This window comes from Gymnogyps californianus, chromosome Z (genome assembly GCF_018139145.2).
Source record: "Gymnogyps californianus isolate 813 chromosome Z, ASM1813914v2, whole genome shotgun sequence".
NCBI classification, from domain to species: domain Eukaryota; kingdom Metazoa; phylum Chordata; class Aves; order Accipitriformes; family Cathartidae; genus Gymnogyps; species Gymnogyps californianus.
The window spans coordinates 68617849-68642750 of record NC_059500.1 but is presented as its reverse complement, the minus strand read 5'-3'; the positions used below and the strand labels follow the sequence as shown (position 1 = coordinate 68642750).

Genomic DNA, 24902 nt, shown 5'->3' with positions numbered 1-24902 from the left:
CACTGATACACTAACATAAACAGAGAGCAAAACTAGATTCAGCCATCATTTCGTCTTCTGTGCCTGGTTCCAGAGCATCATGCTCGGAAAGGAGAGGACTTTCAGTACGCTGTTTGGAATGGACTGAAGTGGCAACCACGTGTGCAGAAAAAGAGTACTTACATTAGCTGGTGTTGGTATTATTGGATATTATGTCAGAACAAGTGGTCAGAATTCAGGTATCTTTACTGAGTGTACTCAAGCCAGACTTGCTTTTCCAGGCTTTTTAAGGGGATTGGAGGGAATCTGGAAAAGTGATAATACAGTGTAAATGAAAAAGTGAAGTACATAGGCATACACGAAATTATACATAGTTTGAAAGGTTGATGTTTCCTAACAGATGTATAAAGAATATAACCAATTCCTATATTGTGGCTGAGCTAAATTTAAGACTTATGCTTCATAAGATACCAAACTCAAATATTCTGAAGCTCATTTCTGTTGATGATTAAAATACTACCACAGATTAGCAGCACAGAAGAATTATATTATAATATCCCCCCAAATCCTCCAATGAAACTGAGTATAGTAGTTACTAAAAGAAAGTCAAGAGTTTTTTCTTTTCTTTTTTTTAGTGAGAGAAGCCAAGAGATCACTGACCATTTATTATGCTATTTACTTGTATTGGAGCAATGAAAAAAATTCAAAATATTTATCCTACAGACACGTAACACACACTCTTGTGCTTTTGAAGCTCCAGGACTAGCTGTAGACAGTGTGGAAACCCAAAACCTAATTTAGGGGTGAAGTCCTAATTATCAAAAAAAAAAAAAAAAAAAAAAAATCCTCTTGTTTTCCAACTTCAGAGAATCTATTTCACAAACTTTCAACCCCCTCTCACCTGTGTACTGATGACCTTCACCCCTCCAAAGCCCGCCTGCCATCCCAAGCCAGGACCCCAAACCAGCACCTACCTACACTCTTACCTGTCTCCTGTCTTCCAGCCCCATCCACACCCCCACAAGCTCTCCGATTGAAAATTACTTTGGCTGCTTTTGCCTAAATCTGGTCTTGTTGGCAGTGAACTGCATTTGACATTGATCCTCTTGAAACTAAACCACCTGCCATGGAAGAAGTAAAAAACGTTATCTAGTATACAGAAAGTCCAGGGAGGCATAAATCCAGAATATGTAATAAATTTACTGATTTATTATTATCTATGCTTATTCGTACATATAGTGAGGGAGCAGTAAAGTATTTTCTCTGGTTTATCTAGGTGGTATTTTAGATGTTCAACTCTCACTCCTACTTGGCCAATACAAAACAGTTTGTAATAATCTTAGATCTTATTATATTACAGAAATGTTCTATTAAACAAATGCCATAAACATCTCTGGAGCTGGAATACAAGTCTTCCTCTCCTAACACAGTGCTCCAGCCACAAAACTACAGAGTCAGGATCAGGTCTGTGGTTGCAATTTCTAACCCAATAAGTTACTAATCATGCTTTGCCATAGCTTCAGTAGCAGGAGGTAAGAATGAGAGGCCTGAGGAACGACCGCCAGTTTGGCAGCACACGCATCTCCCGGGAGATGTGGATATGAATCCCGTAACCAGCGGTAAGAACTGAAACTTAATGTCCTTTGCACGTGTATTAATGGAAAAGCTATGGTATTGCTTGACAGTGTTGAAAGAATATAGAGTTCTGCTTCCGTGATTTTTTAAATGAGGAAAAGGCAAGAGATGGTTCTGCTGTAGGAATAAGAAAGATGTATCTGTGTGCCTTTAGTTTAAAACCTCAGTGACACTTCTGGCAGATAGTTATTGACATGTCAGATTTCAATTCCCTTAAGCCAATCAAAAATTGATGAGGTCACATCTCACGGTCCATCTTGCCCCAGCCAGATGTTTTTACACCCCCCACCCCCCTGTTTGGTCTGGCACTCATGGGAGTGGGCAGAGAGCCAGCCTGGAGTGACAGCCTGGCTGAGGACTGATCACTTGCTGTTTGCAGGTCAGTTTTTGAGGCACACCAGCTCCCCGAAGCCAAGCAGCACCCAGTCGCACAGCTCCTGGTGCAAGAACAAGGGAAGGGCAGCACCAACCCGAGCAGCGAAAGGTGCCAGGAACTGCACTGTCCCCAGCCACTGTAACCCAACAACTTCCATGTGGTGGCACCACCATTTGTGTCCATCGAACCACAGCAGGGAACTCGGGTGAGCTACAATTCTCTTCTATTCCGGGTTAATTTCAGAGGGGGCTCTGCATCATGGCTTACCAAATGATTGTGAAACTCTTGCAACACTGGCTTGTGTGGCTCTTGTCCCACCTCTGTTGTACGAGGAAGCCAGATGCTGAGCCAGCATGGGGCGGGCCACGGCAAGGGCCTTAAAGATCAGTACGTCACTGCTGAAGTCACCTTTGCACATGTGGGTCTCTCTCTGGTACTGTGTCAACGTAAATGATACCTAAATAAAATAAACTGATGGCACTGTGCTAATTTTGACTGTTTTCTTCCCTAGGGTGTTTCTAAAAAGAGAAATCTCTATTATTGTAAGACAAGTCCAAGCAGCCGTTCTCCCTTTTGCTGTAGGTCATGCCTACGCTCACATTACTTAGCCCTGCGTGTGCTGCGCCACACACCTGGTCGAGGAAGGTGCCCATCGTGGCACTTTCAGCCGTTCAGAACCACTTCACTTCTACCTGGCAGCCGCGCGCGTGGCACGCTGACACCCCCTTCTCCCTAAAATCGGGTTCACCGCCTTCCTGAAAACAAACCCGGGCGCCAGCCCTGCCCTTACCGGCACACGCCGAGGCCGGGACCCCGGGCTCTCGCCCCCCACCCGCGATCGCCGCGGGGATGCCTCCGGCGGCGGCTGCCGGGGAGCTGGGTAACTCCTCGGCGCAGCGCCCCGCGCCCGCAGCGCGGAGCTGGGCGTCCCGGGGGGGGGGGGGGGGGGGGGGCGGGGCAGCTCTCCCCCCGGCAGGGAGATGCGCTGCAGTAGCCGCCGCCTTCCCCTAGACGGAGCCCCGCGGCGCAGTGAAAGTGACAGGCACCGGCCGGGGCTGCGGGGCGGCCGGGCAGCCAGCCCCGCTCCCGGGGACGCGCCGAGCCGCCCCGCCCCGCCCCGCCAGACGTGTTCCCCCGGCGCGCCGCCTGCCCCGCTCCCTGACCCCCTCCTCCCCGCGGCGGGCGGGCAGCCAGCTGCCGAGCGGGGCGCGGCGGCCATGGGGGGAGGAGGAGAAGGAGGAGGAGGAGGAGGAAGAAGAGGCGGCGGCGGCCGCTGAGCGCGCCGGCAGGCCGGGCAGGCGCGGAGGGGACTGCGGGGCGACAGCGAGCGACGTGAGTGCTTCCGCTGCTGCCGGCGGGGAGGAGCGGCGGTGGGGTGGGTGTGCGGGGAGGCGGTGGGGAACACTCCCCGCCGTCCTCCCGCCCCGGCCTGACCTCCCCGGCCGCTCCGCCCCGCCCCGCCCCGCGGGAGGGGTGCGGGCTCAGCCCCGTGCCCGGCCGCCCTCGCTCGCCGTTGTCGGTCGTTGCCGCCTCAGAAGTTGGGGCCGGCCCCGGGCGGAGGGAGCGCGATGCCCGGCGGTGCCGCCGCCGCCGCGGCGGCCGCTCGCTGAGGCGCTCCCATGGTGCCGGCGCCCGCCGGGGGGGGGGCCGCGCCTGCCGCCGCCCGCCGCGCCGCGCCGCCTAAACTTGGGGGAAGTTTCTGTGCGAGTCGGTGAGTACCGGGCGGCGGCTCCGCGCCTGTCCCCGCCGGCCGCGTCCCGCGTGGGGCGGCCGCGGGGCGGCTTCCTCGCCCCCAGCCCCGGCGGCAGCGGGCCGGGGTCCGGTTCCTGTCGGGCTTCGCCGCCCGCCCACCCGGCTCTCGCTTGGCGGTGGCGGCGGGTTTCTGAACAGCCTCCCCCCCCCCCCGGCCCCGGTCGGTGTCGGAGCCCCTCCGGGAGCGGGGGCGCCCGGCGTGTCCCGCTGGCGTGGGCAGCGCGGCGCCGGACCCGGGCCCTGGCAGCGGGCGTCAGCTCCGGCCGCGGCCGCGGAGCGACGGCTGGCGGGGGGCAGGCGTGGGGGCGAAAAGTTTTGTGACCCTGCGTGCTGTGGGTGATGAAGAGGGATGACGGGGGAGGGAGACATGGCCTTGGAGGTCTGGAGAAACAATATTGTTCAGAGAAACCTTCTTTTCTGTGTGGACTTGGATTTAAAAAGCAGAGCGAGAACGGTAGATGAGCTGCCAGCGTCTCAGTCTTCCCTGATGTAATGGACCTAATCGGAGTGTCTCTTCTGCGTGCTTTATTCCAGTTTATACAATTCCCCCCCCTCCCTTTTTTTTTAATTTTCCATGGCATTTGTAATTGATTGCATTTCTTAGTGTCTCGTCTGCTGTAAGTATTGCAGAGGAAAAGAAGAGAATATTTTTAAAAACAAATACTGCAAATACTCTGAGCAGAAGTATACAAAACAAAGGGTGTTATTGCAGGGGAATAACTAGTGTTTTCTCACAGCAGCATCTTCAGTGATATTTGTTGCAAACTCTCACGGGGCTAATTCTAGAGATCAAGTGTGTGGATGTGCATTAGTTACTCATCTTTTCAGTAGTGTCTATCTCGTTCAGAATCTAGTATATTATTAACTCTACAGTATTCAGTCACAGCTTCACTTTCCTCCTCGTGTAGCAACTACAAAAGACCCACATCTGATCATCTTTCTGTTCGTGGTTAAATCAGAAATAAGAATGAAGCAATTAAAAAATTGTAGCCCACCGCTTGAGTTGGATCCCATTTTATAAATGCTTTAAGCAAATGTTTACTGATACGAAAAATTGAAGTTATTTACCAGATGAAGAGGTGCTTAACTTAAATCTAAAAGACCTTTAGCTATAGCATAGACTTGGTTGCCCACAGCAGTGATGAAAATGTAGTTAGGAAGAGAATCAATATAAGGAGATTTGGTAAGATTTATTTAAATACTGACGTTTATTTAAAAGATGCTATTTTAAATACTGAGATTAGAGTAGATTGCAATTGAGATGTTTTGTGGCTCTGAGTGATGAATATAAGTATTACTGAAAGTTACTCAGACAGCTTGAAATGTTTAAATAGGAATGCGATGTCTTTCATCTCCACCACATCTCAGTCTCGCATTACTAGAATAGCTACTTGCCGTGTTAATTCAGGACGTTAGCATGTTTTAATAATTATAAAAGATTGACAAACAAGACAGCTTGCAATGCTTCTGAGGAGTAATTTCTAAAATTGCCAGTAAATGGTAGTGGCACTTTTATTAAATGTATGAAAATAACTGCTGAAACTTACTCAAACGTGTAGAGAAGTCATAGATATCCCCCAAATATTTTGGAGTCAAATTCTCTGAGTATGGTCAAGCATTGTTTTCGTTACCATGAGCTGTTTCATTGTCTCGTGGTGTTGATGTATCTGCACAGCACAGTGCAGCACCATGCAAATATATAAATTTGGGGGCTCTATAGAGGTCTTATTTTCTGTAGCACTGTGCAGCGCGGCAGCACTGCTCCCAGAGAGCACTTGGGTGTTTGTACCATGCTGGGTGTGTGGGGGAGATGTACAGAGCTCGATTCTGCACATTTTTACTAACTGAAGTAGCATGTGCTACTGTGTGTGACCTCTTGTGCCGTTTTCCAGTAGGGAAAGCTCAAATAAATGTTTGATGGTAATTCTCATATTTCTGGGTTGGTACCTTTCTTTTCCATGATCTGGAGGCTGAGGAAGTATAATATATATGGGTCCTTTTAGGGCGTAACTTTCACTCACAAGGTCTCTTTCCCTTGACTATATGTACATTTCTGTTAATGTGTATATAAACTAGAAGTAGGCCTTGTTCCTATCAAATGAAGCTTCCCTTTGCTGCAGAAATTATTTTTTATCAAAGCTAGTATTTATCTTGCACTACTAATGGGAGCATTGAGCTAAATAAATGTAACATTGTGTATCTTACTTGAAATACCAGATTTCCATGGATAAAATAGAAGCTGTGAATATATGTCATTGAGAAAGCAATGTAGGCAGAGATGCTTTGATTTTTTTTTTTTTTGGTCTGATTTAAAAAAGAAAAATGTTTTCTCAGACACAACAGCACTTGGATTCAGCCCAGTTGAAGTTCTTGCAGACTTAAGGTAGGTGTCAAAACGTATTCAAAGCATTGCAAATAAATAAAAATGATAGGAATAACAAGAAGAGGGGATAAAGTTGGTGGGGAAAGGAAGGGCAAGGATACCAGCAGTGCAATAATGAGTCCACTCAGTCCACATAGGAGTCCCTAAATGATGGGTTTGCTGAAGGGTCAGGTTCCTCTTAACTAAAAGGATCTTCCATATTTTTTCACCAAATATTTATCTGATGGAAAGACAAATCTTTGGCCTAGCGGAGCTGGGATGGTAATTCTGGGAAGAGGGCAGTGTGAGGAAAGCAGGCAGAGAGGCGGCAGGGCTGCCACTACAGTCATGGCAAACGCGAAAGGCTGACGCAACGAGATACTGGCTTGGCAGGAACAGATTTATGTCAGGACTTGAAGGAACACTTTGTGCTCAAATTGTTTATCACAAGAGAAATCTTTCTTTATTGTATATGAATCCCAATTTAAATTCTTTGTATGAGGTGGGTGTTTATTTACACATCATTTTAATTCGTGAGAGATGTAACAAGCATCCTCTTACCAAAGAGGTATATTTCTCATACATTCTCTCACTGTATGAGAGACAATTTTTCCCAGTAAATTGTAAAGGCTGTTTCCTGACAGACATGGATGTGGTCCATATCACATATACTGCAGATTATGAAGTGAAAATACATTTAAGCTTGATATTTTATTGACCTTTAGAAAGCACATATTCTATTGAAAAGAAAGTCATCGCCAGAAACTTTTTTTTTATTAATAAATTAATATAAACTTCAGAAACGCTTCACAGTAGCAGGGTGATTTGCAATAGGATGGGTCTTAATGTCTTACCTGAACAAGGTAGTGTTCCTTGCTGTTTACTGAGTATTTCAGAGGTACAATGTTGTGAGCATGTAAAGGACAATTAAAATTATTTTTACTGAAGGAATAACTGCTGGAAAACACTCTTGTCCAGTCTCCTGCTTCAAGCAGTAATGGTCACTGATCCATGAGATACTTGCATTAAATGTGTGGATGCACGTGCACAGGCAGTCAGTTCAGAGTAACGTTTCAGGTGTAAGGTTGTCCCACTTCATTTGTTATCCATGTGGTCAGTAGCTGAAGGATTATTGCAGCAATCAAGCATTTATGAGCTTTAACTCCATCTGTCATGCTATTCATACTTATCACGCTAATCACATTTATGTTAGTCTTTTGACTTTCCAAAAAATCCAGTGACCGTGATGCCGACATCTGTATCTTCTAAATCATGCTGTTTTATAACTTTGAGTTATTAAGATAGTCCTATTTGTAGCGATACAGTCTGCAACGTAGTCTTTTGTCCTGCTACAGGTCCGAATCATCAGTTGTGTTTTGTGGAAGGGATCCACTGTGCGGGATCATGGTCATACGGGGGAAGGTCATACAGGGCTGCATGGAGGACGCTGGAGATGTGGTGGAGACAATGAACTCTGTGCAGGGAATGCTGATGGAAGGATATGGAGCTCTGGGAAATTTAGCAGAAAATTTTAATCTCTCTGCATTAAGAGAGTAAACACAGCACCCATTCTTCCGGTGTGGAAGGAGTTATGCTTTCCCGTCTCTCCTTTTCTGTAGCCATTAGAGAAACACACAGCGTTAGGGTATCACAGTGCTAGACCTGCTGGGCCTGTGCATCACGCACAAGTGACTACCTAGGGTGGGTGCATAATGTGGGAACCTGAACTCAGAACGTGCAAAGAGAAGATTTCACCGGCTTTATGCTCATTAAGGTGGAAGATTTCTGTCTCTGATCACTTAATAAGCTTACTGCTCATAATCCTAGAACAAAGATGATATATGAAGACATATATATGAATAATCAGTTGCATTTGGGTACCATTTAAACACTGGACAATAATAGGGATGGAGATTAGTAACATTTAGAACTTTAAAAGCTGTTTAAATACTGTCATAAATCCATTACGGTCTTCAAACTCAGTTTATAAGTAGTCAGACCAAATATAAAGTAATATTTCAGATGGTCTACAGAGTAATTTTGTGCAGTACAGGTTTGTCAGCAGCTAACACACAACAAGTCTGAGGGGTGGTTGGAAAGAGTTTGGTTATTAATAACAACCGTTGTGTTGCATCATTCAAGCGCTTAAATTGAGTTTGAAGTTTTAGTGCCTCAGGAGAAAATGAGATTGTTAAAACGTGGCCCTTCAGTAGGAGAAAAATCAAATCCTGACCTGTTATCAGGAGCTGTTCCAGCACTGCGCTCACTGGCTATTGGCTGTCGTGGCACTGCAGTCGTGGGCAGCCCGATGTAGTCACTCAGTACTCCAGCTTTTGCAGTGGCGCTAGTTCAGGTCTGGCCAGCCTAGGGTTTGGGGAGAACAGAAGTTTTTTTGCCAGTTCTTCTTCAGGTAGAGACATCCAATGGCTGTTTCTAGCCTTGAAAATCTGCTACACCTGTAAAATGTTGGGTTCGTTCAAATCCCAGTGGGCTGGCTCCGTATTGCAGTAGATGTCTAGGATGCATTGATGGTACCCGTAGGTAGAAACCGTACCTGTGTTAGCTCTGTGAATAGATATCTGTGTGCCTGACCAGTATGCAACAGTTTTGAGTTTTAATCTGTACATTGTTCATCTCTGCAACCTTATTGATATAGCCAAACAAGTCCTTTTGTGCCTGTTGGAGTTTGGCGATAGGGTAGCGATAGTCTGACCATGAAAGAGAGTCCGTAGGCCAGGAGAAACAGACTGAAAGAACCAACAAATTTTATTTCAGCTGTCTCGGTTAAATGAGCATGCTTGTCAGTTTTTGCTTCACGAACTTCATGCCTTATTCCCAGCTGCTCTCAAATGTTCAGCTAGCAACCTGGTTTCTCTCCTTTATTGCATGACTGCAAATATTGTTTGAGTTTGGTACTGAATGCTTATTAAATTGTGTTTTCTCAAGAACCATGTTACGAACCTACGTTATAATTGTTTTGAGCAATGCTTTGTATACTGTTTTCATCTAAAAAAAGCTTGAACTGTCTGGTGTTTTGACTGTTCATGAAATTGCTAGTGGCTTTATGTGATGCTGTAAAAAGTGAGTGAAAAGAAAGCAGGATTCCTTCTAGATGGTGGTTCTTGTCCTTTGCTTAGCATGAGTTGAAGAGGACTGATTGCGATTACATTTGGGACCAAGCTTTATCTGTTCTGCCTAGAGTAAGGAAGGTCTGGGATGAGGATCGAGAGGAGAAAAGCAATTAGAAGCAATGATCTGCTGTATCTTTGGCTTTGGTTACTTTTTATGGCTGAGCTTGGTAAGGTATGTCTGGAGAACGCTATGGAACTTCTTACAATGAAACCCCCAAGAAAACCATCGCTTTTGTCATGACTGTGACAGTCTAAATTCAGGCACAGAGCAGCTCTAAGGACTAGGTCAGATGTTAAGTAAACAGGGCAGAATGCAGTGCGGTCAGGACTCCAGGAGCCCATCTGTACTTCACAGCATGTGCAGATCATGCCCGGTGAGCTGTGCTTACGCTGGGGCTTTGGTCTTCCAGGCTGAGTCCTGGGTTTTGTAGGGCGTATACTTGCCACAAGCATGTAGGGCCATGCTTGCCACAGTGAGTTGAGCCACCAGAAAGAATGACTTGCAGTGTGCTGTGGGAAATCCTGCTCTTTTTTTTTCTCTACTCCGTTTGCAGTTTTTGGCTCATCTACCTATGTAACTGAAACACACGCAGCTAAAACTTTTCAGACTTGACTTGTGCTTCTTCCAAACAGTGCCAGCCTGCTGGTCCGGTACATGTGGATGAACTGTTCTTACTCGTGGCCACAACGTTACTGCAGTAGGATCAGAGAGAGCGTGTGAGACAGTGCTTTAAGCTTTTTTGCTGTGATTTCTGGCCTTTGGAGAGCAGCAGTGAGTCTCTGGGTCTGCTCATGCTGGTGGTGGTAACAAACACTGGACAGGAGGGACGCTTGTTATGTGATACGGTCATTGCTGGCCTCCTGTACGCCAGCCAATTCTGCTGGTACAGGACAGCGTGTACGGCATGGAGGGACTGCAGCCTGGGACAGGGAGAAATGGCCCCTCCACCTCCCTGTGAGGAAGGCTATTTTTGTGGAAGTGTGTGATGAACTCTGGTATCTTCCAGCACTAAGGTGCATTTAATAAGGGTGGCCATATCAGCTCAGAAACCATTTCGGAAAAAGCAGTCACTGTTGTAAAGCAGCCTGTGCCTCGTTACTGCTGGTTCTTAGTTAAGTATTTTGCTTGAATAGCTAATTTCCTTGAAATAATAGGTAGCACTGAGAGAATTAATTTCTTTGTACTGAATCCAGACACACTTTTTTCAGTGGCATGTAATTTATCCACCCCAAGGCACACACAAGTGTGATAACTGTAGCAGATACTGCCTGGTCGTTCTTAAGGCTTTGGGTGACCACAGGGGTGCTGGCAGTGACATTAAGGAAGGATGGCATTCAGCTGTTTAAGTGGTGTGAGGGACCTGCCTAACTTGCATCAGAGCAAGGAGGAGAGCGCACTACTTTCATGAAGATGCTTTATACATCATTGATTTTTCAGGCTTATTGTGTATAACTGTAGAACGTGTGTCCGCTGTACAAGGGAAATAAGCAATACATTGTGCCCTTGTATCTTTGATCTAGCTTGTGGCATAGATGAGTGCACTTAATGCCATGATGGAAAAAGTAATGCTGTTTCCTGTTGCGCCCATGCATTTGTTGTAGCCTGTTCTATTGCTGTTTTCCAATTATAAAAAAAGTTAATGTTTATTAAAGTAACCAAAAGTATTGTGAAAATCATTGCAGGTCCCTTTTCCTCTCCCGTTCTACTACTGCAGGCGGAGGGCTCTCTCTGTAAGAGCCCGAGGGAGCTTTATGGATCCAGCGGGAATAAAAAGTCCATCCGTCAAAAAGAAAGAACATAGGATTTAGGAAGAGAGACTGCTCCTGACTAATTGTTTGCATTGACATTGAACAATATAACGGAAATCTTCATATAGAAGCTTCTGTAGTCATACTCCTGTTTTGTATGCTGAGGTATGAATTTCCGATATAATTCATTTTTTAAAGGATTTCAGCCTATCGTTTGAATGTTATTTCAAGCTTAAGGAACACAAGAGCCTGGTTAACCACAGGAGATCTCAGAGTAGAAGAGGGAAGAAGTTTTCCACAGTGGGCGAACACGTTCTACAGGTGTTTCAGTTTGCTAAATCATGCAGAAAAGGAGAGGAGGTTTTATGGTGTGAGGGATCAAGAGCCAGGGACTGCATACAGATTGTGGCTAAACTCTGAAACAAAATGGAATACATGTAAGTAGAAAGACCAGGACATGAAAGCCTGGGGAACTGTTGGAGGATATTGGAAAGACTGAAGTTATAGACACTGAACTGTTTGGTTCCACTGTCTTAAGGGGAAAACTGAACATTATGTGACCAGTAATCAAAAGGACATGTTTAAGACTAAGTGTAATGATTTGTTTAAGGATGTTTGAGATGGCTGGACTAAAACACAGTAAAAAACCCTCAAGATGACTTAAAAATTCAAATGTAACTTGAATTGCACCCAGAAGTATATTTTCATACTGACTTTTTTAAAAGATTTTATTTTTTTATTATGAAGATTATGCTACTTTATGGGTAGAGCTGTGGTAGGAATAGAAATGGGTTTGGTCATATAGGACTCATTTTGCCAGAGGCTTGCATTGCTATGCTTTCCCAATGGCATATTGGTTGCAGTGTTTTGTAGGAGCGTGTCAGTGCAACAGCTCGTAAAAAATACAGGGAACAGAAATATTTTTGCATCAAACAACTGATGTCTTTCACCAACTGATTTTATATGTGAGTAGTTGGTACACATACTGTTTGTTTATGTTGCAGTTTTTGTTTTATTTATTGATGCTGAAATGTGAAAAAAAAAAAGTAAGATGTCAATAAAAATGACTGGCACCATTTGTTGTTAGGGCTGAGAAGAGGTATCCCTCCCTAGTTATTTATTCGTCTGGATTTTTTAAACTGGTTTTAAAAGGTTCCTGCCAAGGAGCCTGATCTGACAAGAGGCTGTGGCTTGGTAGTCCTGTTCGTATGAAGCAGAAGTGTGCCTTTATGGGCAAAAGAAGAATCATCCCTCCAGCCCTCTACATCTCAGACACCTGCACTGACCAGGTATCTTGAAAATTGGCACGAGAAGTACATTCATTACCATTCAGATTGAGCAGTACTGCAGAGCAGCGACCTCAGCTGTGGCTTCTGGATCTGCAGGTCACACAGCTGTCTGTTCTTGGGGCTTTTCATTTGCTCCATTGGGGGTGGCCAGGCTCCTCTGCCCCTGGAGCCATGTGCCAAAACCTTTGCTCAGCTGAGAGAGTGAGTTGAATAGGCTTAGTCAAGTAATTTTTTTTTTATTTAATTTTGAACCTTTAAACACTTTCCAGCAGGGTACAAACCATTTTAGAAATCTCTTAGGTTTATATTACAGTATATATAAACAACCTTTATGTTGTCCTTTTTTATAGGCTCTATGTTGAAAGCCTCTGTAACCTACGAGGGTGACATTCATTAGAGTTACTGACTCATTCTGTGGAAAAGTTACCATGACCCGGCCTGCCAGAGAGGGTGCAGAGTAACAGATGGAGAGGGGAGGGAGGAACACTTTTAATCACTGCTGTGTCAGTGTCAATACCGGCCATGAGGGAGAAGGCAGCAGATTACTTGCAGAGGCTTCTGTAGGAGGCTTTCTTATTTTCTTCCGACTGTTTTTAAGCAGTCGTATTAAATAATTGACAAAACCAAATACCAGAATGGTGATCCACAGCTTACTGGACATATGGTCAAATTTCAGCACATCTTTAACACAACAATCCATAAAGAAGAAAAATGCATCCAGATTATTGAACTGTGTGTTTCTTTATTGTATACAATCCATGATGAGCCTCATATTACTGTTATATTTAATAGACCTGGCAAAGTTACTTCCTTCGCTTTATTCCAGCTCTTCTGACTGAGAGTTGGCTTTCAGTTTTGGGTAGGATTTTCTGAATTGTATGGCTTAGAGAAAGCACGGAAGGACTGAGAGAAGCTCCTTTTACAGGACAAATGAGCAATCTTTATCTCTTGCCACATCATTGTGGTTTGGCAGGGTGGCTCTGGTGGGCACGGGCAAAACCCTGTGTTTGTGGTGTTGCTTCATATCCTAGTAGATTGGTATTTTCCAGGTGCTCTGATTACTCCGTACCTTAACAATACCGATAGGTGCTCTTAAAAAATGTTATTAAAATTCCTGGTCAGAAGCAGCGCAGTTCTTCACAAGCTGTGGCTTGTGGAGCACTTCCAGACAACGCAGATTTAAGCCAGCTCAGGGAAAGTGCTGAGCTGTGCTCGGCTGGAGGAGACGGCAGCCGGGGCTTCAATTGCCCATTCAGCAGCGTGCGAGCACAGCTGCCTGTGCGCCATCCCCTGTTCCTCCCCAGCCCCTCTCCCTGGGCTGCTGCTGAGCAGAAATTGAAGTCTGAATTTGTGCTAATGTATGTGAACTCAGCAATCAGTTTCCTCTGATACCAGTACAGGAGAAGCAGCAGCAGATAAAGCCCACGTTAAGTGTCCCTAAGAGAGCAGAGCTGCAGAAGCTGGTGAAGCGTGGCACTGGTGGAGGTGGAAACTAGCTAATGGAGAATAGCAGGAAGCCTGAAGAAGCAACTGTATTCATTATGGCAATTACTGGACAGAAATAAGGCATCGTCTGGGGAAAGATGAATGTTAATCTGTGTTTTGTTCTGTTGGTGCAGTTCATAGCGCAGCTGGCTGGCAATCTAGGTGCTATAATCACACAAACAATACCGGAGGAATTCAGACATTGGAAAAGCAACAACAAAAAAGCACCGAAACCACAGTGAACAGGCTAGCATTGATTCTTTACCTTGCATAAGCTTTCTGGGATGCATTAAGGGACTGAGACACGAAGAGTAGACAGTAATTCTAACACTCTGGATCAAGGATGGAGGGTAAGCGAACAGCACAGACCTCTTTGGACGTTCTACATTATAAATAGTTGCTTATTGGCAGCTCTGGCTTTGGGCCTTGACTTTTGACCCCTACTGCTCTTACCATTCATTCCTTTGTCTTTGTCTTCGCAGAGCACTTCAGTTAGTACAGAAAAGGACTAATGCCATTTATTATGTTGTTTTGTCATTCAAAACAGTAAAAACAAGCAACCGCTCGTATTCCCTCAACTTTTTCTTCACAGACCTGTGTGTGTCTGGTGGGCGAGGGATGATGCTTTCAAAACCATCCTGGTAACTCCTTTCTGAGCAGTGACACAGGACCTTACCGGGCTATAGGTGGGGAACTTCCTGCAGATAGTGTTACAAACTTTGCATGTATTTTATTAGTGTTAGTATTTCTGGCCATTGTTTGGCTCAAAGGTGTATCTACGGACATTAAATGCTGGCTGCTCTTCTTCCCCTTATTACCAGCAAGTCACAGTGTAGAACAGTCATTTTAATTGTAATAAACTTAAGCAGATGTTGAAAAGGTAAAGAAGTGCCACATGGACCATTAGAAATAATTACCATGGGATCAAGAAGACCCACAACAGTAGTGTTTCATCTTCAGTTATTAATACAGTCGGGCATTGAGAAGTTGTGAAGGAAATTCAAAACAATCTCTCCAAGTTTTGCCAGGATTACTCAGTGGAATCCCTTGTTGCCAGATGCAGATGCTGAATGAGAGAGAGCAGCAGCCACCACTGGGGGGATTAGTTTTCTGAAACTGCTCAAAGTCAATAATCAGTCCAGTTATTGTAGGGGTTTATTAATACTCTGTGGACTAACCTGCAGTTTGAATGACAAGCAAGCAGGTAGAAATTATATGTATGAGGAAAGTGTTAGCTCTGGGAATGCACACAGCATCTTTTATTTGGGAGTTTAATGTAGCTGTGAAAAAGGGATTGTGGCATACATTGTAGGATCGGAGCGAAAGATTTGGTCTGCATTTCCCAAGCAGTAGCTCCTGGAAACGATATGCGGCTTGTGGCTAGGAACAGGGCCATATCCCCAGCCATGACTGCAAGGGAGGCTCTGCAGTGAGCTCAGAAAGATTTCAGCCAGACGTGAGCCTTCAGAGCCTGCGCTCGTGGCACTGGTTTCCAAACCATAGCAGAACAACTACAGCTGGTCTGGGTTTTTTTTGGTTGGGGGTTTTTTTTTCCCCTCTTAGAACAGGGGAATACTTGGTTGAGTGTTTGGGTGTTGTTTTGAATGTATTGTGCTCTTAGTTTTTATGCAGTCTTGGAATTAGTAATAAGCCAGGTGCTGCTTGTGTTTCACGGATGATGTATCCAACCCAAGAGTCCAGGGAACCTACAAAGAGACTATTCCTTTTCTTCAAGCCGTTCTCTTTGGCAGTAGCATGAGCTGAAAGCTTTGCATGAATTAAAGATTCATGGCCGAGTATGAAGTCAGGCTATTAAAGTTATATGCTGATCAGACCCCCTTGAGCAGTTAATTAATAAAGAATTGAAAATCTAGCGCTATATTGACTAAATATATGTAATTGCTTCAATGGTAGGTGCTGCAGGGAGAAATCTGGCATCCCTTCTGGAGTCTGGTTTGTTGATTATTTTATGACCCGGTTGGCAGTAAGCCTGTCTTGTGAGGCACAGGACAATAATATCCTGCACAGCTACTTTGCTAAGTAATTGAAGTACAGTGCCAGCATTATTTGGGACAGATATGTATTCGATAACCTATTGCTGCCAAGTTCCATGATAAAAAGAACAACTTTTTTCCATCATAAAACTTTCCTGCATAGTTAATCAGCAAGCTGAGCCTGAGGAACTCCGCTTCCGGTAAGATTGAAGGGAGAGTTTCTAGTCAGGGTGTCAGTAGGCACGTCCTGTCGCTCACTAGCAAATCTGCTTATTCTGAAGTTTTCCATACCATACTAGAAATCTAGGCATTTGCTCAAAATTCAGCATACTTTCAGAAATTCAGATTGTGGTGTAAAATTTATTTAAAAGTTACTGTCATAAATCCAGAAAAGCTTAACCAAACAACACCAGTAGGTATCCTCTTAGGTAATCTTAGCTTCTAACTGTGGTCTCTGCCACATGATGACCTATCTGCAGGAAACGTGCACTTCTTCACCAATCTCAGAATGGCTAAAAGCTCGCCCTTTAGCAAAAATGGGAACCTGGCAGGCCCCAAGTGCAAACCAGTCTCTTTGTGGAGACTTACCTGCAGGCCCTCTGATATGCTGGTTCTTCCTCTGCAAAGTTAATGTAGGCACCTGGTGTGGTTAGTCTGATCTTCTTTCCTCTGTTTGAATTTCTCTGTTGTCTGAACTCTGCCTGAAAAGTAGATTGGCACATGTTCTCTTGTTTTTCAAATTAGTCATGCCAGCTATGCATAAAAGAGCTGGAGCAAAAGCATTCCATATTCGTTGTTAAGTGTTTTATTTTCCAGACTAAAAACTGAATACTTGCAGCTCACAAGTCATTATATGCTTGTCATTCCTAATTACTTTCTGGCATGTTCCTGGGTGTTTTGTAGACAGGAAAATATATTAGATTATTTTTTTAAACACACAGCTGAAATGCCTCCATAACTAGGCTAACAATAATATTCTGTGAGGTGGAAAACTATTGGGAGAAATAAATGTGTGCACATATTAACTTGTCTCTTTCTAAAAGAGTAACTTGCTTTGTCTCTTATTATCAATAAGCATTTTATACTGAAGGAACGGGACTGTTACCGTTCATAACTGGAAATTAGTCATCAAGCATATTCGGTTATTTTCAGAGCATCCAAGTGTGTGATTTTTCCCTGCAGGTATTCTGTATACTGCAGCATGTTTTACCAAAGGAAAGTGTGGTGTTCACATACCAGTTTTTATACGCACAAATTCATAAATGCACATGTACACAGAAGCAGATATGCAGTTCTGACCAATGAGATATGCTACCGGCGAGCTACAATAACTCTGCTGAGGCTGGTGGTAAATAAAAACTGCATCAGTGAAAAGCGAGAGTTTCCCAGCTGGCATTCCCTTTGCTTCTTGGGATTTTATTCTCTCTTGACTGTCAGTTGACAACTTGACTACCCTGACAATGTGCTGGAGTATGAGAAGCCTGTTATCTCCCAGAAGAGCTGCAGTTCCTGAGTCTGAAGGTAAATCTTCAGAGTCACTGCAGTTAAGAGTGACGCAGCTTTGTGGAGCATGTGTCAATACACAGGCTCCTTAGGATAGGTTCAGATGTGAAATACATTCGAAGGCTGTGGCCGGAAAGGCAAATATATTCTACGTAACATTGATTAACTGGGGAGGCTCTCATTTCTCTGCCATGGGGGCTGCAGCGTACGCCATCGTGTAGGATGCCTGAGCTGCATGCCTGGCTGGGAGGAGGGTTTTCACTGGGCTGATGCAACTTGTCCCACAGCTGCCCAGTAGCAGGAGAGGTTGGGAGCCTGTGGCAGGGGGCTGCCTTGTCATCGGGAAGGGCTAGTCAGCTCCTTTTGGCAGCAGCCCACAGCCAGGTTGGTTTTGGCCAGGCATGAAGCTGCCTTTCGACAGCCCCACGTACCAGGTGCTGCCAGCCTTGTTGCAGGGCTGGGGCTAGAGGCAGCCTTGGGGCAGCTGGAGCCCTGGGCAAAGGGTGGCACTGGGATCTGCTCTCAGTCACCTGCAAGGTGGCCCACGTTCATCCTGTGACCCAAAGGCTTGTGTATCCAGGAACAAGGGATGTGAGAGCTCTGCAGCGGGGGCATTGCAATCAAAGACAAATCTTAGGCAGGGGTGGGCACGGTTAAGCTGTAGCAGCAGATGGGAAATGTGACCTAATGACGGTTGGTCTGTCTGGGCAATATCGTAAGTTTGTTAAAGTTGCTGGAGAGTACTCACGTGACGTAATATTAAGTATCTGCGCTAGATACCTGAATTATTTGCCTTCTGTAAAGACTCTATTGACTACGATAAGCCTAAGACCTTAGTTCAGCCACCTCAGTTTAGTGCCTGCTCTTCAATGGTATGTGCAGAATTTCGCTGGCATGCGCCATCTGCTGTGATAAACAGGAGCGAAGACTCTTGCCTCAGGTGACAATAATTTATTACTAATACAGTGCCATAGCCATAGTTTGCAATTCAGTCAACTATGCTAAACAAATATGAAGATACCTGCCCTGGAGACCTCACAGGCGGCATTCAGGAATGGCAGGATAATTTACAGTGCCGAACAAAACAAGTACAGTCACATGTGGCTGTGCTGTGTGCTGATGACTTGTGCTTTTAATATTTTTTTTGTTGGCTGTATGCCTGCTGAAATCTGACACTCTCCAGTATTAGTTGCCTCTTTGTGCCTTGCTAAAATAGCCATAGAAAAATATTTTTCTGAAATCTGAGGTTTTAAGGGAATTTTGAATATAGCCTGATGAGGTATGACGGTGAAGGAATCCTTGAATATTTAATTTAGAGTGAAGGTAATGAATCTCTTCAGCGCAATGAAGTATATAAGCTTTTCATTATAAGCTTGCATCTGACTGGATGAAATAAAGTAGTAATTTTTCTGGGAAAAAAAGTCTTCAAGAAACCAAGCCAGTTAATAATTTTGGGTTGAATTAGACTAATGGTTTAATCTATTAGAAGTAGATGGGACTGTATAACTCATAAATGCTGGACTGGTTAAACACATTTTAAATAAAAATCAATTTTTCAGTCTGAAGCATGATTTTAATAAGTTGAAAACAGCTAAACAAAAGTAATTTCAAATGAATTGAAATAATAAGTTCAAATATTTTCAAGTATGTTCAAATAAATGAAAATACTTTTTATTTTGTATTGCATAAAATGATACAAATTGACTAGAAATAAAAATTTCAGTCCTCCTATAGAATTATATATCAGTATGAGTAAAGCCAACTGAATTTTTTTCATTTTTATATATATAGTTTTATTTTATAGAGAAGCCAGTGTTTTTGTGATGTTCATGAAGATATAAAATGCCTTGAAACAGACAGAGTTCTACTAAATGATTATTTACTGATGACAGGTATTGATTGAGCAAGATAATAATCTCGGGTAAGGATTACAGTAGACATAACGCTGCTGTTGATACCGTAGTAGGCACTGAGTGATTTGCAGCATGGACAGGAAAGCTGTCACCCCTCATGGATGGGACAGCAGAGCCCCAGAGCACCGAGTGAGCTCCACAGGGTCTGTGGAGGCTCTGAAGCACTGCAGGGTTGTTTTGCTTTTCTTAATTACCTAGCTGGAAAGTTATTAAAAAAACCTTCTTCACCGCAGTCGGTGCTCATGATAGCACCGCAGCCATGGCCGGCCACTGACCACTGCTTCCTCTGCGGCAGCCTCTCCAGGCTGCAAGGCTTTGTGCTTGCCGCCCTCCTCCTGCTCCCCCAAATGTCTCGCGTCTCTTCTGTAAGCCAAATGCCACTCTCTAAACCTTTCTCTGCTAGTCAGGTTTTCTCAGCTTCTTATCTTCATTGCCCTCGTCTGCGCACTCTTTGGTTTGGCAACAACATTGGAAAGGAGAAGCAGCCCAAAGGGAGAGTGGAGTTTAGTAGCACCCGGGAGTGGGGCAACTAATCACTGCTCTCGTGCGTGCTGCTCCCATTAATGCGGTGCCTGTGAGACAATGGCATTTTGTCATTGACTCACATTCAGTTTGTGGTTTACCCCAAACACCTCTTCTTTTTTCTTTTTTTCTTTGAAAACTGCTGTCTAGCCTGTTACTCCTTACTTGCATTGGTCAGTGGTAGAATATGACACTCTGACATTTAATCTTGTAATAAAGCAGTGAGAAAACTGTCTTGAATCATGGGAAATCTCTAGATGTAATCACTTTTTTGTTTGGTTTTTGTGTTTGGTTAGTTTTTGTTTAAACACTGCCCAAAATAAATGTGTGTTAGAAGAAGCTTCAGACTGATAAATGCTTTAGCGAAATACACAAAATGCATCTTTATTTCCAGGTTAGGGGTGGGCATAACAGGTTTTGCTGTGGATCTGGACAGGTCCCATGGCTGCCTTAGCGTGACACTGGTGCCTTGCTCCTGGGACTGTCCTTTGTCAGAGCAAACACTCAAAGCCCCGTTTGGTCAGTTAAGATCCTGGCACTGCTTTTTTCATCAATTAAGGTGATAACTGTGGTGGCCAAACTAAGCTGACAGTATGGTTTCCCCTTTGGCCCTAACTGCTACTTATAAAACTTTGCAAGTACAGCTCTTAAGCTGGCAGGCTGGTTTTCTTCAGCTAGAGGGTGAGCCCTTCTAAGAGCTCTTGCTCTCCCTGAGGTTTATTGCAAAATGAGAATGTTCCCTTTGTCTTTGGCATCAACTCAGGTTTGTAAACTTTGTTAACCAAAGTAGTACTGAGTTCATATTCCAAAATACTTGGAATCTGGTTGTTGACTTTTGGGTACATAGGGCCGTTGCTCTCACTCAGCACAGTTTTGCTCTTAAACTTCCGGATGATCCCTGTACACATTTTCTTGTTTATTCCCTTTTCTGTCAGAGGGCTTGTTCCTGGAAAATCAAACGTGAGCACAGTTTCCAAATTGTGCTGAGGGTGATCGTTCTCTTTTGCTGCAAGAGCGCTTGGTGGGACGGATAGTGGACATTTTGCACATTACTGATTTTTTTAGCACTGCAGATGGGAATAGTTGAATTACCAGAGACAATGAGTGGATGGGGTGCATACCTAGAGAGGGAGATTGGCAGGTAGGACCTGGATGTGGCGTTCAGCTGGGAGTTTCTGGCAGCAGGGCAAGTATGAAGGGGTGGTAGCTGAGAGGGGCTGTGACAGGCAATACTCGCCAGTAGTGATCTCTTGACCTTTACCCACTCTCCTTGGCACAGCTTGCCCCCCTGTCCTCCAGCCCATCTCCTTCTCCTGGACATCACAGCTTCTTTCTTCCTTTGAAGTTGACCTTGGCTGCACGTGTGCGGAAAGGTAAGCTCCCATTGAACAGCCTGCTTCTTTGTCTTGGCTGGGCTCCCAATCCAGGTGCTGGATTATCTTATCTTTTAATTGTTATTTTCTTGGTTTTGGGGGGATGGGAAGGACAGAAGGCAGTGCTGGGTTGTACGGACTGGTTTACAGAGACTTTGAAGGTGGGGCTGTTCAGTATTGAGGAATAATGTTTTTTCTTTGTACAGCATTAATCAATTTGCATTCTATTTGCACCATGACAGCTCAGATATAATTACTCCTCACCATGGGCTACTTAGATGAGTACTGTATATTCAAGTGAACTTTTTAACCTGCTAGATGAATCACATGGAGAAAGTGAATGCTATTTATGTTTAATTAAAAATTTGCAAACCAGGCAGGAGGGAAGAGCGTACACAAAAGCAATGTTACCCTTTATGTTCAAGCGAATCGAGGGAAGCCTGGTGTCTTTTTGAGAGATGATGAGTGTGAGCTTCTGCTACAGCCAGTTGACTGTTATAAAGGGGTTGATTTTTAAAAAGGACAATGTCCACTTGAATATTGTGAAGTTCAGTAATGTTAAAAAAATGCCTGATCGGGGTATAGCCTCCCTTTTCTGGATAGTCCTGCTTATTTCTTGATAACATTATCTTCAGAGGGTTGGGGTGGGGGGCCTGAAAAGAGGTGAATGCATATAGCAAGGTTCATTCTGTCTTACTCCCTGTATACCTCCATGCCTATTTAGCACCTTGCTAGAGATTTGATCTTACACAGGGTGCTATAAAATGCCTGAAAGTGTTTTATTTTTAAAGAGGTGCGATATGTCTTTCTCTTGCTTTTAATGAAAGTTTATAGCCTTCCTTGTTGCCTGCAGAATTTTGCAAATGTGAATCCTAAAGGCTGAGGCCCCGGAAGAAATAAGAAAGCTCATTTTTAAGCACAGTTTTAAGCCAGCCTCATGAACGTTGAATGCCTGTAGTAAGCTTGGCAAGTCAAGTAACTTCATAATACAATCCCATTCACTGTCTTTGGTGTATGAGTGCCTCAGCTACTTAAAACAAAGAGAGTAGAAACAATCTCTTTCTCTGCATCTTCTTTCCGAACCTGTGAGTGAACTGATTTACAGATCTACACGTTGTGTATTAGTTGCTCTCTCTATGTAGACACTACTTAGGTCCCAATCCTGCAGTGAGATTTCTAAGCACAAGCCACTGTGAAAATCACTGGTGCAGGATGAGAAGACATGCATCTTTCTGAAAAGGGCTCGTTTCATGTCTGGGCGGTGCTGAGGGAGAGCAACAAGGCATGTTTTAGCGTGGAAATGTTGGACAGCCCGTTTCAAGTGCAGGGAAGGGACAGGAAGTTCTTGGTAGTAAAACTACTGTGTAGGACTGAGTCATACTTGTTTATATATAAAAAATGAATTTTCTTGTTAAAATAAGCAGCAGTTGTGTTTGCTTGCTGGAATTCTCTCAGTTAAATTATTATTTCAGGAGAAAGAGTGTGCTCCTGGTTAATAGCGTGTTACCCAAACCTTACCAAGGTACAGGAATTTCAGAGCATTTCAGAGTTAAGCTGCTTTTAAAAGTGAAGAAATCATCTTGCCCTCTGTTCTTTTTACTGTTGCTTTAAGCAACAGTTAAACCATCCAACTCTCAATGCCACTTATCATTGGGAGAGATACGAACACTGAGCTGGAAAACAGTTTTGCCCTTTGCAATTTATAGGCACCTTCAGGGTGGTGATAAATGGCCTCTGTTAAAAAGAGAGACAATTATGTTTAACTGATTGCAGTGGAGAGTTTCTTGCCTTTTTAATTGTACTATCTAAGATATTTTCCTCCTTAAAGAGACTGATACATTCATTTGCATGTTTTTTCCATGTCTTAGTGCAAATGCTAACAGCATTCCAGAGCCTTCTCCTCTCACAGGGAATGGTGCCATTTATTTTCTTGTCACCTATGGCTCATATTATTGCACCCAAAACCAAATCCTTCATGTCCCGATTACCCAAAATAGAGGTTTGGTTTCTTACTGTGCAGACTGTCAGCACTGGTAGCTGATAGGCTCCCTTTGTGGGTTTGAGCTGAATGTAGGTACAGTGATGCGGTGATATTTCTGTGTTTGTGTAACTCGCATGCTTTGTAATCATCAAAATATCACAAGACAACCTTTTGGAAAGTACAGCTGACTTAATAAATGTGTTTCTGATGTTTGTATCTACTGGAAGAGGCATTTGGAGAAGGGAGGGGAAGGAGTTATTGAGAAAGAAAAATGACTCATCAGAAATATTTGTCCTCTTGTCTTTCCCGTGTTTGGCTATTTCCATTGTAAACTGTGGAGTGATCAATGCCTGTCTGAATAGGATTGAGGATGTGAGATAGCTCTCAGAAGGTGAAATATTTTGCAGTTTTTAGCCTCCTTCCTTCCTTTGCTACGTTTAAACATGCTAAAGGCTGACAAAATTTAGTAACTGTGAAGGATGTTTCTCTAGTTTACGCTAATTATTTATTTATTATATCCTACCTTTTTTAAAGGGAAAAAAAAAGAAGAAAAATGAACAAACAGTATTTTGCCTCATTTCTGAAATTGCTAACATGAATGTGTATATCCCACACTAGATGGTGAAGATGAACTCCTTCGGACTATTAGCGTTGCTCTCCATTAAGAAATGTGTGCACTGCACTTAATGAAGCAGCACTTAGCTTTGCTAACATCGCTCTGGAGTAATACGGAGGTTCTTTTAACACACAAGTGGATTCCCAGAACTCTTGCTTTGTAAATAAGGTCTGTTCCCGGCGAGTCCTAATTGATAACGACTGTTAATGTAATACCTGCTGACTAGGCCTGGCCTTTACTAAAAGAGTTCTTTGAAACTTATTTATTGATTGCTGCAATCAATTTAGTTTAAAAAAAAAAACAAAAACAACAAAACCAAACAAAAAAAACAACAAAAACCCCACCACCACATTAATTTGGCCTCAGTTTTCTGATAATTTTTTTCTTTATTTGATGGACTGAGTGAGATTAAAGTCTCAAAACTCTTGTCTGCCTTTTAATTTGTAAAGCATTTGGTGGTTTTGATTTTACATGTGATTATGGCCCCAGGAATTACGGTTATATGGATATTAAATAAATGTAATTTTCTGTCCAGATTGACCAAAGGCTGTCCAGAAATAGACAGACAGAATTCGCCTAACTCTCTGTATCATCAGTTCTTTATAAACTAATTATTGTTTATTTACCTGTGCAGAAAATGGGGTTTAATTGCAAGGCTGAGATGGCATTCCCCTCTGTTGTTCTCATAGTCATTAGTACTTTATATTTGCACAGCGCTGTACAGACTTCAAGTAATGAACCCTTGTCCCATGGTAAAGACGTTAGCCAGCTCTACTGCTGTCTACAAAAGGCATGGGAGTTGTGCTTTGATCCTTCTTACCTTTAGTATTCTCTCAGAAGTCAGAGGTTTGATTTGATTGCCATTATCAGAGAATGGATAATGTTAGACATAAACCATCCAGCGGTGACATTGACCTCGTGTTTTTGTGTTCCCTGTCTCCCTTTGCATACATTTCAGTAGTTGAATTCTTAGTGCTGAATTACTTAACAGTAGGAAAGTAATCAGCTTTTGAAGGGATACCTCTTTTTGCTTTCCCTTTGTGTATTTTTACTTCAAAAGTGGTGTAGATATCATTTTGTATGACTTGCACTAGACACTGTGCGAACACTCAGTGGACGATAAGATTTGTTACGAATGACCTGAAAAATGGTAGTCCCTAAAAGAATGCATGAAAAACAATTAATTGTTGATTCTTAGTAAAGATTTAATTAGTAAATAATTATTATTCTCTCTTTATTGCT

General features: G+C 43.6%; 1 protein-coding gene across 2 annotated transcripts in view; it reads left to right on the top strand.

The window, feature by feature from the left end:
- Window positions 1-3295: 3295 nt before the first annotated feature.
- GHR (growth hormone receptor) overlaps window positions 3296-24902 on the top strand; it is a 127414-nt gene continuing 105807 nt past the window's right edge. The window contains exon 1 of one of the 2 annotated variants that reach the window (XM_050913295.1): window positions 3296-3322. The gene's annotated coding sequence lies outside the window, so the exon portion shown is untranslated. Of the gene's footprint in view, window positions 3323-3641; window positions 3702-24902 lie in introns of those variants that run through there. The other variant, XM_050913294.1, reaches the window with a different exon arrangement.